The sequence below is a fragment of the Antechinus flavipes genome, chromosome 3 (genome assembly GCF_016432865.1).
Source record: "Antechinus flavipes isolate AdamAnt ecotype Samford, QLD, Australia chromosome 3, AdamAnt_v2, whole genome shotgun sequence".
Classification (NCBI taxonomy): Eukaryota; Metazoa; Chordata; class Mammalia; order Dasyuromorphia; family Dasyuridae; genus Antechinus; species Antechinus flavipes.
The window spans coordinates 569,231,441-569,247,512 of record NC_067400.1 but is presented as its reverse complement, the minus strand read 5'-3'; the positions used below and the strand labels follow the sequence as shown (position 1 = coordinate 569,247,512).

At 35.2% G+C, this 16,072-nt stretch overlaps 1 protein-coding gene across 8 annotated transcripts in view; it reads left to right on the top strand.

The window, feature by feature from the left end:
* The window catches only part of SCMH1 (Scm polycomb group protein homolog 1), a 181,877-nt gene that overhangs the window by 26,528 nt on the left and 139,277 nt on the right, over positions 1-16,072 (top strand). For all 8 annotated transcript variants that reach the window (XM_051987899.1, XM_051987892.1, XM_051987894.1 and 5 more), the window contains exon 2: positions 3,181-3,234. The gene's annotated coding sequence lies outside the window, so the exon portion shown is untranslated. The remainder of the gene's footprint in view (positions 1-3,180; positions 3,235-16,072) is intronic.

Sequence of the window (16,072 nt, the reverse complement as noted above, 5' to 3'; positions counted from 1 at the left end):
GAATAGAACAGAATCATAAGTCACAATTTTATAATTGGAAAGGCTGCCCTCCTTTGCTCATAATTTTTTATTTGTTTGGGTTTTTTTTGCTTTTTGTTGAGGCAATTGGGGTTAAGTGACTTGCCCAGGGGTCATACAGCTAGAAAGTGTTAAGTGTCTGAGGTCAGATTTAAACTCAGGTTCTCCTGACTTGGGGCTGGTGATCTAGCCACTGAGCCACCTACCTGCCCCTAGCTCATCATTTCTTAATGTACAGTAGTATTCTATCACATTCATGTACCACAACTTGTTCAGATATTTCACAGTTGATGGACATCCCTTTAATTTCCAATTCTTTGCACCACAAAAAGAATTGCTATAAATATTTTTGTACAAGTGGGTTCTGTTCTTAATCTCTTTGGTATACAGACCTAGTAGTAAAATTGCTACATCAAAGGTTATGCTGTTTTATAACCCTTTGGGACTCGTTTTAAATTGATCTCCAGAATGATTAGACTATCAACCAATGCATTAATGCCTTTTCCATAGCCTCTCTAGCATTTGTCATTTTTTTTCTGTCATGTTAACCAAACTTATAGGTGTGAGATGGTATCTCAGAGTTGTTTGTTTGTTTGTTTGTTTTTCCATAATTATAACTTTTTATTGACAGAACCCATACCTGGGTAATTTTTTACAACATTATCCCTTACACTCACTTCTGTTCTGACTTTCCCCCTCCCTTCGTCCCCCCCCCCCATGGCAAACAGTCCTATACATGTTAAATATGTCACAGTATATCCTAGATACAATATATGTGTGCAGAAGCAAACAGTTCTCTTGTTGCACAGGAAGAATTGGATTTAGAAGGTAAAAATAACCCGGGAAGAAAGACAAAAATGCAAACAGTTTACACTCATTTCCCAGTGTTCTTTCTTTGGTGTAGCTGCTTCTGTCCATCATTGATCAGTTGAAACTGAGTTAGATCTCTTTGTTGAAGAAATCCCCTTCCATCAGAATACATCCTCATACAGTATTGTTGTTGAGGTATATAATGATCTCCTGGTTCTGCTCATTTCATTTAGCATTAGTTCATGTAAGTCTCTCCAAGCCTCTCTGTATTCATCCTGCTGGTCATTTCTTACAGAACAATAATATTCCATAACATTCATATACCACAATTTACCCAACCATTCTCCAATTGATGGGCATCCATTCATTTTCCAGCTTCTAGCCACTACAAACAAGGCTGCCACAAACATTTTGGCACATACAGGTCCCTTTCCCTTTAGTATCTCTTTGGGGTATAAGCCCAGTAGTAGCAGTACTCTCAGAGTTGTTTTAATTTGCATTTCTATAATCAATAATGATATAGAACATTTTTTCATGTGACTTGATAGCTTTGATTTATTCTACCTGTTCTTATCATTTGAATGTTTATTTATCAACTGGGGAGTGGCTCTTATATCTGTAAGAAATTTTTGATTCAGTTCTCTACATATTTGAGAAATGAGACCTTTATCAGAATTTTGCTGTAAATTTTTCCCCCGGTGTCGTTTTCCTTCTACTTTTGCCTGCATTCTTTTTGTTTATGTAAAAGCTTTTAAATTTTCATGTAATCAGAATTATCTATTTTATTTCCTCTCTGATCCTCTCTTTCTCTTGTTCATTCATAAACTCTTCCCTTATCCATAAACCCCAAAATACATTTTTCCATGTTCCACTAATTTACTCATGATATCCTTTGTATCTATATCATTTATCCATTTTGAGCTTATCTTGGTATTGTGTAAGATATTGGTCTGTGCCTCATTTCTGCCAATCTTTTTTCTACTTTGCAGGAAAACATTTTAACAGTTTTCTTTTTCATCAAGAACAGTGAAACCACCATACTTAGACTTGAATGTCACATTCCTTGAAGTGTTTCAGAGGAGGAAGAAATAGTATTAAAAAGAAAGAAGACCAGAAAAATAATTGGATTGGAAAAAGTATATAGAGAGGAGGTCTGTGCTAGAAGCAAAACAGTTGTAAGGACATTGAGGCACTGATATCTGAGCTGATATATTGAAAGAAAAAAAGATACTAATAAGACCTGGGGGGGGGGGGGGATGGGAGGCTCTCAAACTTTGTTAATACTGCCAAACACTTCCCAAGAGAACCCCACCAATACAGAAACTTTATGAAAAATTAACTGAAGATATCTTTGATGTGGATATTAGGGAACCATTAGGCTTTAGTAAGTAATATTTAATTGTACACTACATCTTCACTACCTCACAATTGACTAAAAGATATAGAGAATGTAACATTTTGTATTTTTTGTTCATTAATTATTTAGAAACACTGGACTTGTAAAAAAAAAAAAAAAAAACTGCCTTTTACAAGCTGTATTCCAGTACATATATCAGTATCACTCAGTATACCTTGGAAGATGTAATAACAGGAATAACCATATTTATTAACCTTCTGTTAATAAACATCATACAAAACGTAAACCTGAGAAAGACATACGTATTCAGTACAGAGTCCAAGTATAGGAAGATTTCCTATGGATGTTGAGATGCTCCAGAAGTTCCAGTGTACAAATGGTATTGTACTGATTGCCTCTCACTTCCTAAAACTTGCAGAGGCTCCTGTAAGAGATTTGTAATATTTCAAAGGATTTTGGCCCATCTATCCACTTGGGAAGCATCAAAGAGATGAAGGACATCTCTGGCCTAGATTTCCACTTGCATCTTAATGGATATCCTATAGAGCTTTTCAATTCTGTGGGGATGGGAGAGGTAATGGGTATGTGTGGGTATGAGTACGAGAGTAGGTATATCAGCAGCAGACAATGGAGATGAACAACGATTTGGACCCAGGGTTTAGTACACACTGTAAAGTTCAAGGAAAGCTACAAAAGGTGAATCATTATGGGCCTTGGAGGCACTTTAATACAGATGAGATTTGAGTTGGCCTTTGAAGGATGACTAGGATATGGGTGATAAATAAAGGCACAGGGGGCCTCCTGAGCCAGCAGTGTTAACTATGTCTTTGATGACAGTAAGGAGCTAGACCTGAGTAGTGGGGAAAGTTTGTGGTCTGTCTAATTGAAAATGATAGTTATCACTTATATTTATATAGGTTCTTAAAGTTAGAACTATTTTTTTCACAATAACTCTTAAGATAGATAATACAAATGTTATTATTTTCATATTACAGATGAGAAAACTGAGATTCACAGAAATTAAGTGATTTGTCCAGGGTCACCCAATGGTAAGTATCCACATTAGACCTAAAACTAGGTCTTCAAGATTGTATACATTCTATTTTAAACTACTTTAGGTAAATTAAGTCCAGCTTGAATGTGAGATTGAAGAATTTTGATTTGACATGAGATAGTTGTAGTACCCAAAGTTTAGTCAGTGGTATATTGGACGTATTAGGACAAGGAGAAACTGGAGGTAAAGGAACCAGTTAGGAATTTTTGGTAATAGCATCATTCAAAAGAAAAAGAGCTTTAAAATATTTGTGCCTTTCTGCCTCTGTATGTTTGCCTTCACAATTATGTGTACATGCAGTATCATCTTTCCCTACCTTCATCTATTGATTTTAATTTCCTATCCATCCTTTAAAATCTAACTCCAATATTGCCTGCTTTATGCATATTTCCTTGACCCTAGGATGATAATGACCATCACCCCAGTTTTACATAGTACATAGTTTATGTTTTCTGATGCACTTAAATTCTTTTGTATTTATCTTTGTTTTATTATATTGTATTAAATTTGTTTTATACCTCCATTAGATTATGCACTACATATTACCATGATACTGCTTTGGTAAGATTTGGGTTAAAGTCCCTAATTTGCCACTCACTAGTTGTATATACACATGTCCAGATTTCCACATTTGCAAAATAGGAAAAATAATACTTGTCTTACCTTTCTTATCTCAGTCAATCCATGGTGGTTGGATTGGGGTGGGGAAGATAGGAAGATCAGGCACAATAGGTGTCTGAATCTGGCTCTATCTGAATTATTTTACACCAGATAGTCTTTGCTATAAGAAGACAAGTACATTCTCAAACATCTTCTTTCAGACTAAACTTAGTCTTTATAATTTGATAGCATTAAGTTTTGATTATTTAGTTGTTTTTCCATTTACATTTTGTTAGTTTATATTTTTTCACAATTCTGTTAATTTCTCTTTTAGTTCATCTATTTCTACCTGTACTTATCTGAGTTCATGATATTCATCTTTTCTTATATCACAATGATATTCCATTATTTATTTGCCCCTTTCCAAGTCAATACTCAATTGCTTTGTTTTCAGTTCATTGCTAGTATAAGAAATACTTCTGTGAATATTTTGGGACTTGTCTTTTATTTCTTGAGCAGATATCCCTGCATCGGAGGTTCTAATCATTTTCTTTAAAAAATTACAATTAATGTCCAGGATAGTTAGATAAATTCATACAATATAGTTAGACAAAGTCATATAATTCAACATTGTATGAATGTACCTATCTTTCCACAGATCCTCCTGCATGAACTATTCATAGGTTTCTCACTTTTGTCAGTTTATTGAGAGTGTTTTGAAACAATCATATGTTCATAATAATTTGTAATTTTTTTGAGAATTGTTTTTCATATCTTTTGATATGAAATATTTCTTACCGGGGAATAACTTTTGATCTTATTATTTGTGTTCCTTTTATCTTGATTATCTAATTACAAAAGCTTTTTCTCAGGTGACTGCTTATTTTTTCAACTGTCTGTTAATTTTGTTCATGCAAAATCTTTTCTGTTTCATGTGATTTTTATATTTTTTAAACTACTACTATCCCTTTTTTGGTTAAGAATTCTCCCTCTGGTTGGTAGGCATAAAATAGTATCTGATCTTGTTTTCTTCTAATTTTTTAATGATATGACAAAAGAAGGAAAGGGGACAAAAAGAATAAGTATTTATTAAGTGCCACCTATGCTCCAGGCTCTTTGCTAAGTACTTTATGGATAATATTTCATTTAAACCTCACAGCATCCTGTAAGGTAGGTACTATTATGATCCTCATTTTAGAATTGAGGAAACTGAAGCAGATAGAGCATAAGTGACTTGCCCAGGGTCACACAACTAGTGTCTGAAGTCAGATCTTAATTTAGGTCTTCTTTCAGGTGAGTGTGTTAACTGAATTGAGTTAATTTATTTCTGATTCATTGTAGAGTTTCTAAAATACTTTTAATGAATACTACTTTATAATATTATTTGACATCTGGATTGCAAACCTCCAAATTCCTTTTTTCATAATTTTCCTTGAGATTCAAGATTTTTTGTTTCTCCAAATAAATGTAGTTATTAGTTTGTCTAATCCAATAAAATGTCTCCTTAGTTTTTTGAAATATCATTAAATGTGGATTTTTTATATTGCTTTATTGGTGCTGCCCAGCCATGAACATTGACTATTTCTCCAGATAAATATGCAATTTTTTTTTCTTGAAGGAAAATTTAAGGGAAAAAAAAAATTTGTAATTATAGCCACATAGTACCTGAGATTCCTGTGGTAAATTGACTCCCAAATATTACATCACAAGAAATATAGATTTTGAGCTTATAGGAGGAGTTTGCCAACTTGGGGAGGCCCTTAAATCTTGGTGGCATCTGGTTATTCAGAATGCATACAGAAAAGCCTATTTGTGGGATATTAATTTATGGCAACAATAGTATAACTAACACAGATTCACCCAAAGACAGCAAAGAAGGGGGAACTGTGCAGGTGCCATGTTGAAGGATTTATTGAGGTTTGCAGTCCAATGTCCTATTCTTGATCCTGTTAGTATTACTTTCTTATTGACTGATTTCTGTTATATTTTGTGGTAAACATCACGTGATAACCCTAATGATCTATTCATTGTTCTAGTAAGATCCATGATTAATTAGTTCTGTGGGACTTGGACCTGGGGGCAGGTTTGGGTTGGGGTGGGCTGGGAGCAGCAATCAGAATCCCATCAATTTAACTAAGAGAAGAAAAAAACAAATTACTCATGTTCAGTATTATCCAATCTACCAAAAATGTCTCTATTCACATGGCTACCATATTAACCCAAACCCTTATTACTTTTCACTTAGGCTGTTCCCTAATTGGTATACCCGGCTCTAGTCTCTCTCTTTTCCAATCCATTCTCAACACAAATTCCAGTTGGTATTCCTAAAGTGTAAGAATTACCATGTCATTCTCTTGCTTAAGAAACCACAGTGGTTTCAACCTGTTGCCTTTAGGATTTTAAAAAAAATCCACCACTCCTCTGTTTGGAATTTATAGTTTGATTTTCTAGATAAATTTCATGTTAATAATCCTCTCACAATTCCAGGTAAACTGACTTATTTGCTTTTACCTATTACTTGGTATTACACGATATACCATCTCTTTCCTCCATGCCTTTGCATAGTCTTGTAACCCCTACCTAAGATGCCATTTCTCCTCACTTTTGCCTCTTTGAATCCCTAACTCTCTTCAGGGTTCAGTCCAAGTGGCACCTCCTTTACTCCTCATTCGTGTTTTCCCCCTTCTAGTTCCTCTTTCAAGACATTTTTATGTTTATATCAAAAAGATTATCATTGTATATATTGATAATTATCAGAATATAAGTTTCTTGATTTTAGGTTCTATTTTGTTTTGTTGCTGTTATCCCTAGGTATACTGTAGTACCTAGCTTATAATAAAAACTAAATAAATCAAAGCTAGTGACTTTATCATAGGCCTCTTCTGGAACTCCTTCTCTCTGTGCCTCAGGGTCTGACCTGGTGCCAGTTACATGGCTAGTTGGTGTCTTTCATTTTCAGAGAGGACCAGAATGACATCATTATGTTAAAATCAAGTTAATGTCTCTGATGATGGCTGATTAAACTAATATGTTCTCAGAATGCTATGCCACAGATTGTACACAATTAGTTTCTATGAAAATTTGGGATGGTTTCTCTAACTTTATGCATCTCATGTTTTTTCTGAGCTAATTCACTCTGCCTTGCTCATAGAGCACAACACCTTCTCTGAGGAGGGCACGCCATGTTGAGCAGTCTCCTGTGCCAATGTCTCCCGTGTCATATAGTCGATTCCAAAGTTCTTCAGAGAGACTGAATTCTCCATAATGCAATCTTTTTTGACAAATGTACATTTGGCATTCGAAAAGTGTAGCTAGCCCAATGGAATTGTGTTCTTTGCAGTAGAGTTGAATGCTTAGCAGTTTAGTTTGAGAAAAGACCTTAGTGTCTGGTATCTTATCCTGCCAGATGATCTTCAGAATCTTCCTAAGACAATTCAGATGAAGGAAATTCAGTTGGACTATCCAGGTTTCATAAACCTACAACAATGAGGTCAGCACAACGGCTCTATAGACCTTCAGTTTGGTAGCAGCTTAAAGTAGTCTGCTCTCACACACTTTCTTTTGGGATAAGGTATGAATCAATTCTCTGTTGCTTGTGCTAATTTTGGCCTAATAGTTAATACCACAAAAACATGGTGCTCCCATCAGCCAGCACCACACCATCCATATGTGGAACCATTGGTGAGAGCAAATGAAGAAATTTTGAATGTTATGGATAAATTCACTTACCTTGGCTATATACTCTCCAGGGATATACACTTTGATAATGAAGGTGATGTACACGTTTCCAAAGCTCAGTGTTTGGAAGGCCAGTTACATAATAGGATTATCACATCCTAGATTAGAACCAGAAAGAACTTTAGAGATGTTGAGTGCTACTTAATGAATTGGAGAAATGAGCCTTGGGGTAGTTGTGAAGTACTGGCTTTGATGATGAATATGAGATGTGACTCTTCAGAATTGTAGCTCAACTTGTTTTGCCTACTGAATAATAAATTAGCGAAAATAATGAAATCCAAAGGTGTTATGTTGGGCTATGGAACTGTGTGGTGCAAGGGAGGCCCTTGGGGATAGGCACAAAAATGGCTACATACATTTATATGTGAAGGACTTAAAATGTTGTATTGTTTTTCCAACATTTGTGTTTCATGCCATATTCATTCCATACATATTCTTTAAATATTTAATCTGTCTATTTTCTGATTTATTTATAAATCATCCATAGTAATCCTTAGCAGATTTTAAGTGTGTAGGTTTTGATAAACCTTTTTTTTTTTTTCTCTCTCTTAAAAACTCTCAGGAGGGCAGCTAAGTGGCGCAGTAAATAGAATACCAGCCCTGAAGTCAGGAGGACCAGAGATCTGATTGCAGACACTTAATACTTCCTAGCTGTGTGACCCTGGGCAAGTCGCTTAACCCCAGTTGCCTCAGCAAAAAAATTAAAATTAAAAATAAATAAATAATTTCTAATTCAGATAAAAACTCAGAATTGAGTTTTGAAGTGCTTCTTAATTTAGCAAAATCTCAGCTTCCCGTTTTGGTTTCTTCACTAGTGGTAAATTAATTACCCCGAGGAATCCTACACTCAACAGGAATTCAAAGAATTATTTGACAGCTCAAAAAGCTAATGTCATAAGATCCTTGTATAGAATTACATAATGTCCAGAATAAGGGAGAGGAAATCTCCATTACATTTTGTTAGATCTTATCTTATTTCTTTTATTCTTATTGGCACATTGTAGGAAGAATATTAACATGTTAGAACATGTTCATAGAAGGATAATCAGGTTGTTGAGAAGAATAAACATCATTGTCCCTAAGATGTTAGAGCCTACTTGATTGGTCAGTCTAGTAAACCTGTCAGGAAAGGAAGTGAGGTCATTTTAGCCTGATTTGTTCTTTGTGAACCCATGCTAGTTAATTTTATTTCTTTGATGGAGATTATACCTAGTGAGGAAACAACTTTTACCAATGCAGATCAACAATTGTTCTTCAACTAAATCTTAGAGGATTGTCTAAGACAGAAGATGAAATACAACTTGAATCCACATCTTTCTGAGTGCCAGACAGGCTCTCTTTCCATTCAGCAACTCTGTCTTTCTTTCACTCAGAGATTATTTCTTTAATAATGTATTCTAGAATTTTTCCAGCAATTGAATTCAAGTTTACTGTATCCATCTTCTTCCTCTTTTTGAGAATCAAAATCAGTGCTTTTTTAGTCTTTGGTTCTTGACCATCTTCTCCATTCTTCAAAAATCTTCACAGATCACTGAAGGAAACTCAAAACTCACACCTCCAATTTCTTTCAATACTCTAGAATGTAGTTTATTAGGTTCTGATTGTATTCTTTTGCCATTTATTCATTAATTTAACTATTTAATAACTATTATTTAGAAACTTTTTTTAAACAAAAAGTTTCTCTGCTAAGTGCTAGACAAGATAACAAAATGTAAATGAGACACTGTCTTATCCATCATGAAATTTTCAGTCCAGGAGTAGAGATGGCAGAAGCCCAGATAACAATAATAAACTTCTGCTTTGATACTTGGATAGATCTGTGATCTCATTAGTGTGGGCACTGCTTCTAGTGGTACAGACTACAACAATGAATTCTCATCATATGCATTTCCAGTCTATGCTTTTTCTAAATCCTCCACAGAGAATATATCTAATGTATTGGATCTTTTAATATTTACTGTACATAGTACAACACTTATACTGTCTATTATATCTCATGCTTGCTACATGATTGACCTCTCTACTTCTTTGGATGTCCCATGGCACTTTTAGCCTTTAAGTCATCATTATGCAGCCTGTTTACACTCACCATGTATCTTTCTATTATCCTTTGTTCATTTGCTATTTGAATATTCATTTGCAATTCTTTGAATATTATAGTGTCCATGATTTGCAGTCCTTTGACATTACCAGAAGAATATTAGTGTTTAAAAAATTAGGCTTTGAAGGTAGGGAACAGTTTGAGATCATCGAAAATGTTAAATAATTTTCCAACTGTGATTTTCCCTGCTTTCTTATTCTAATTCTCAATCTAGCTCATTATCCATCTGGTGTACCTGTCCAAGATATATGTACTCATAAATTAACTCAGGTGACTGTTAATTTAATTGTATGTCATAGTTTGAGCAATGTGCATTCTTCATCCATGTGGTTTTTTTCTATATGATTTACTAAGCCAGTTTTCCTTGAGCAATTATACATGTCATTAGAGAATCTCTATAATGTTTTAGGACTTGATGCAGTTAGCACAGGATCTTCCACAGTCAAGAGCATCTACCTCATCATTCATAAGAAGTTTCTCTTCTATTTGGACTTTGCACATGATTGGCAAGAATATGGATACCTATTTAATATCCATCTCACGGAATATTGATATACAAACGGCCACTGAGCAACCTTATCTTTAGTAGTTGTATCCATCAAATAATCTTGTATGATCTTAACATATTCGTGAGATAACTTTTTGGAAAAGTACCTTTAAGGCTACATTTTATAGGTTTCATGTTTTTTGTTATTGACAAGCCAACCCAGTCAGCTCTGTCAATGTGTGACTATCTAATAATATTTGTCTACTAAATGATATTTGCAAAAGAAAGATTGCATTGGAGGTGACATTCTCTAATGCCAGGCAAAAGACTTTGGCCTTTCCTGATATAATCATTAGGGAACCACTAAAGACTTCCCCCACCCCCCAATTTATTTTATTTGAAGAAATGGAATAAGCAAAAAGAAAAACAGAAAAGCAATACAAAACAAAATGAAACAAAATAAAAGAGAACATTATCGTATGCCCAGCAGAACATCAGGAAGACTTCAAAATATGTAACAACAAATACCTATTTAAGAATGTGTATATATATTAGTAGAAGAAATTATATTTATGAGTGACCATCTTTTCTTTACTTCCTTGTAAATTGTTCTTTGGTTCTCTGCTGTGCACCTTATTTACTTTATTCTTTTTTTCCCCCTTCTACCCCCACCACCCTCAAGCAGGTTATAGTTAAGAAAAGATATATTTATATGTGTGTGTGTGTGTGCATGCGTGTATATATATATATATACACACATGCACACACACATATATACATATGTTTTCCACAAAGGATCATTTTGAGATTGTGATTGGTGGATTCTTTTTCTTTTCTACTTTCCTCTCATGTTCTATCATTCCAGGACAATCTTCTAGCATTATTTCCTGCATTATTGTGTCAAGATTCTCTTTTTGATCCCAACTTTTTGGCAATCCAATTATTCTTATATTTTCTTTCCTTGATCTGTTCTCCAGATCTGTTGTTTTTCTTATGAGATGTTTCACATTCTATTCTATTTTCTCATTCTTTATAATCTGTTTTGTTATTTCATGGTCTTTCATAGCTTCATTGGTTTCCCCTTGCCCCATTCTAATTTTTAAAGAGTTGTTTTCATCTTTGAGACTCTGTACCTCTTTTCTAATTGATTAATTTTTTTTTCATAATCTTGTTTTTCTTGGATGGTTTTAATTTTTTCTTTAGTTTTTCCTCAATGTGTCTCATTTGATTTTTGAATTCTTTTTTGAGTTCTTCTATAAATTTTCTCTGGACAGGAAGCCATTTCATTATACTCTTTGGGATAAAAGCTTTTTTTTTTTTTTTTTTTTTTTTAACTAAAATGTTCTCCTCTGAAGATGAATCCCAGTTTTCACTGTTTCCATCATAAGTTTCTTTTTTCTTTGCCAGTGGTGTTGTTGTTGTTGTTGTTGTTTTAGTAAGAGGTATTAGTGTAAGCACCTTTAATTATGGGATGGGATGATGGTGCCTTAAACTTCCCTTCAACTCTCCTCTCTGACCTGGGACCCCAAACCAGGAACTCTACTCTCCAGCAGGTGCCCACAGCCGGCAGTGTCCCTGCCCCATTGCCTCCGCACTCCCCAGGTGCTGGTTCATTCTTGCCCAGGGCCTTCCCTCAGCAGCATAACTGGGTCTGGAGTTCCCAATCAACCAAGGTTCACTCTACCTCCCTGGACTCTAACCCCCACTGACAAACAGTCTGTAAGTGAAAGTCTATGCGATTCCTGCTGAGGCTCAGGCACACTCATTTAGCCTGAGGGATTAGCACTTGGTGTTTGTGGAACTACCCTCAGACAGATAAATCCTGGCTAGAGGTCTTTCTTCAGATCTTCTCAGATTGTATCAGGAAGACCCCAGTTCTGCCCCAAGTCTTCTTGATTTTTCATCAGTCTGTGTTTGCCTTGAGGTGTAAGTTTGTTCTATTCGTGGGGAAATTGGGAGACCTTGAAATTTACCATCCTATTTCACCATCTTCCCAGAATCCTCTCCTCATATTAGAAAGATTATTTATACAACAGTATGGAAATTACTATCTCTTTGATAAAACTGTGTTGGATTCTTTATTTTCTTCTGTCCTCAATCTGAAGATAATTTTTCTTGGTAGAGAAAACAGAAGCAAGTTTTTAGCAAGTAAGCATATAACAAATACATAAATGTTCAACAATATCCAATAGTACCAGTATAGAACATAGCAATATAAGACAGGCACAAAGTAGTAGGAAAGATCATCTTTGGACCTGGATTCTAGGAAGCACCTTTGCTTTGTATTGTTTTATTGTTCTTCATAACAACAACAGCCAAGAGTGAGAAAGGAGATTCTCTAAGCTTCCTTACATACATATATATGCTTCTAACCCCCAGTCTTTGAAGGTTCATGAAGACCGAGGATATATATGTATTTGCCATGTCTTGGCAAGCCCACACTTTGTAGTACTTTGGGCAACTTTGTGAAGATTAAAAGTAATTTTCATTACTACATTAGTAGGGAAAATTTCTGTCTCTACACTATACTGATAAAAGCACTGGTCTAGATAAAAAAATAATCTTAGAATATTTGAACTGGAAGGAACTTTGGAGATTATTTAGTGCAGCCACTTTCTTTTGTAGGTGAAGAAACTGAAACTGAGAGAGAAGTGACTTACTCAAGTTGACAAGGCAAATTAGCAGCAGATTTCATGATTTCTCCCCTATTGTCATTTCCTCTGGAATAATCTAATGCCAGCTGTCAAGGACCTCATAGCCCATGTAGTATGAACTTATCACTTTGCAGATAAGGAAGTGAGGGCTCACAGATCTACTTAAGTAACATTTGCAAGGTCACACAGTTATTGACAGACCTGTTAGGGCTCCTTGTTAGCAATAAGTTCTTTTTACTTTGCCACTTACATACGTACAAAGTGTTTGCTAAGCTCTTGGAAAGTAGAAACGATTTCTTTTTGGACAGTGTATTCTTAGCTTCTATCTTAGTGCCTGGCATATATTAGGCATTTAATAAAGACTTGTTGATTGATTGTCACAGACATATGCTTCCTTATATAAATGTTTTCAAATTTATGATTGTATAAAATAACATTAATTTTGGAAATTTAAAATATGTTGCACAAGGCTAAATTGTAAAATCCAGATTAGCTCTCTGGAGGACTTTGGGATTAGCCCGAGTCCTTGGTTTTAGTGGAAAAGTGAAGGAGGCAGGAGAACTACAAAGTAGCTGGTCAAAGATGGAGTTTGGAATCTGGCATCTTCTCTTGTGTTTGTGGCTGAGAGCTGTGACTGAGCAGTTGTCCTAGCCCTTAAATACTTCAGTACAATTATATCACTACACCACACTGACAAGATCCTTTGCATTTGGAATGTTGCTTACAGATTGTTGTAAAAGTACCTGGTTCATTTTATTGAATTTCTTTCATTCACACATATATATGTACATACATACACATGCACATATCCCATTTGCCTTTTTAGGGAGTTTTCTCATCTGGGTTCTTGAAACTATATTTGATCATTAGCCACTTTAATATGACATTTTAAAAATTAGTGTTTGGCTTCAGCCATTTTCCTTCACTGTGACCAGTTATAGTGAATTTCACTTCATTTACTAGTGCAGTTTTCCATTCATAATTGAATTTTGGAAAGGCTTTTATGGAGAAAATTTTGCAGATGCTGCTTTTTTAAGTCCTTAAACTTTCTTGTAGCTGACAAATGGCCAGATGTTTTGTTTTGTTTCTCATTTTATTGATTGTGTGTAGGACAGCTATAACCCCAACCCAAATTAAAATCAGATTCTCAAAGTAGAAAAGCAAAAGAGGAAAGGGCAACTCTTAGTAGACAAGGTGTCCTCAGTAAAGAAGTGCAAAATGCAAAACACAAGATTATATATACCCTAACCAGAAATTCACACACACACACCTTTTTTTTTTTTTCATTGTCTTAGGGGGAGTTCAGGATTATACCCTAAATGCCAGAAACAAAAGAATACTAGTAAATTACAAACTCTTTACTCTTTAAGTACTTAAATGCTAATTAAGAGATGGGAGTGGACTAGAGAGAAATGTTTATCTAAGATAATAGAACACCTGCAGCTTTTAGGTATAACTCACCTTGCTATTTCAAAGTCTCAAGTCACAATTAGGGCATAGGTCAAGGCCACATTCTTATGAGAGATCATCTTTCATTTTTGTATTCAATTGGGAATTGAAGCTTTAGGCAAGTTCACTTATAGAACTCATAGAATCATTTACTCTTATAAGGTTAATGCTGAAAGGAAATCTTAAAGATCATCTAGTCCTCCTCTTCATTTTTTCAGATAAGGAAACAGGATCAGAATAAAGGACACAGTACCTTGGCCAGTCACATAACCATTTACTTAATATTATCTTGTGCCTAGAAGACCTCTTGTATTAGTTCATTAAATTTCCTACTTTTCATCCAAACCAACTGCAAAAATCCCAACTCCTCCCAGCCTCTCCTTAGGGTAGTCTAGGCATCCTCCATCTGTGTGGGGAGTCTCACTTTTTGCTACTGCCTTGTGGCCAACCTTCTCAAGTAAAAAGATCTCAGACCATGGATCTTAGTGCCCTGAAGCTTATATCTCCTGCTGGGCACCGGAAGTCCCCTGAGTAATGACTACTATGGCCAAGGCCAGTTATCTTCATCTGCCTCAAAGCAATCACTTCCGTATCTGTCAGCTCAAGGCATTTTTCACTCTTGCTGCCAACCCAATCTCTCAGCTATTGGGATATAGACAGTCTCTGGTGTAAAGAGTAGCCCTGCCTTTGAATGAAGTTTTTTTTTTATCTATTGTGCCTGTCCTTTGAGAATAGAGGAGTGTAATTTCTCTTTCTATGTCTTCCTGCTGGGCTTTGTTGGTAATATATGGAAAGTCTGGTTGTAATGCCAGAGAAACTGAGGCAAGATAGAGATGAGTGTATTTAATAATTTATTTAAAGGGAGAAATTTACTGGGACCAAATGGATCCATGGTTTGGTCCCAGGGCTGAATAAGATTATCCTCTCCAAGAATCCAGTCACCCAAGTGAGTTCATTGAGAACTCATAAATATACATGGCTCAAACTCAAGGCGTAGAGCGAGGCAGGGGCAGAGTCAGGGTGCTGAGAGTGGGAACGGGACTCTGACAGGGTAGGGTGAGGAGATGGGTAGAGGCATCTTGCTAAGATGGTATCTGACATTCCGATAGCTTGGGATGGAGAGAGGCATTCTAATATTCTAAAACATAAGATCTTTTATCCTTATCAAATATTCTGATAAAGAGGGAGGGGAGATTTTGCAGGACTAAGTTTTGAGCTGATAATTATAAACTGGAGCAGAGAAACTGAGTCAGGACAGGGGTCAGGATAATTAGGGAAACTGAGTTAGGACAATAAAAGAAAATTGTGACATAACATTTCAATTAGTTTTTAGTTGATTCTCTAGGATTTTCTAAGTATAACGTCCTTTCATCTGCAAAATGTGGTAGTTTTATTTCCTCATTGCCTATTCTAATTCCTTCAATTACTTTTTATTCTCTTACTGCTATTGCTAGCATTTTTAGTACAATATTAATAATAGTAATAAGGGACATCCTTGTTTTACCCTTGATCTTTTTAGGAAACTAATCCCCATTATAGATTAATGCTTGTTGATTTTTTAAAAATAGATATTACTTATTTTAACAAAAGATCCATTTATTTCTGTGCTTTCTAGTGTTTTTAATAGGAATAAATGTTGTGTTAAAAGGTAATCTTATGGTTTTAGTTGTTTTTATGGTTGATATCATCAATTATGCTAATAGTTTTCCTAATATTGAACCCAGTTCTGCATTTCTGGTATAAATCCCACCTAGTCATAGTATGTTATCTTTGTGATATATTGTTGTAATCTCCCTGCCAGTAT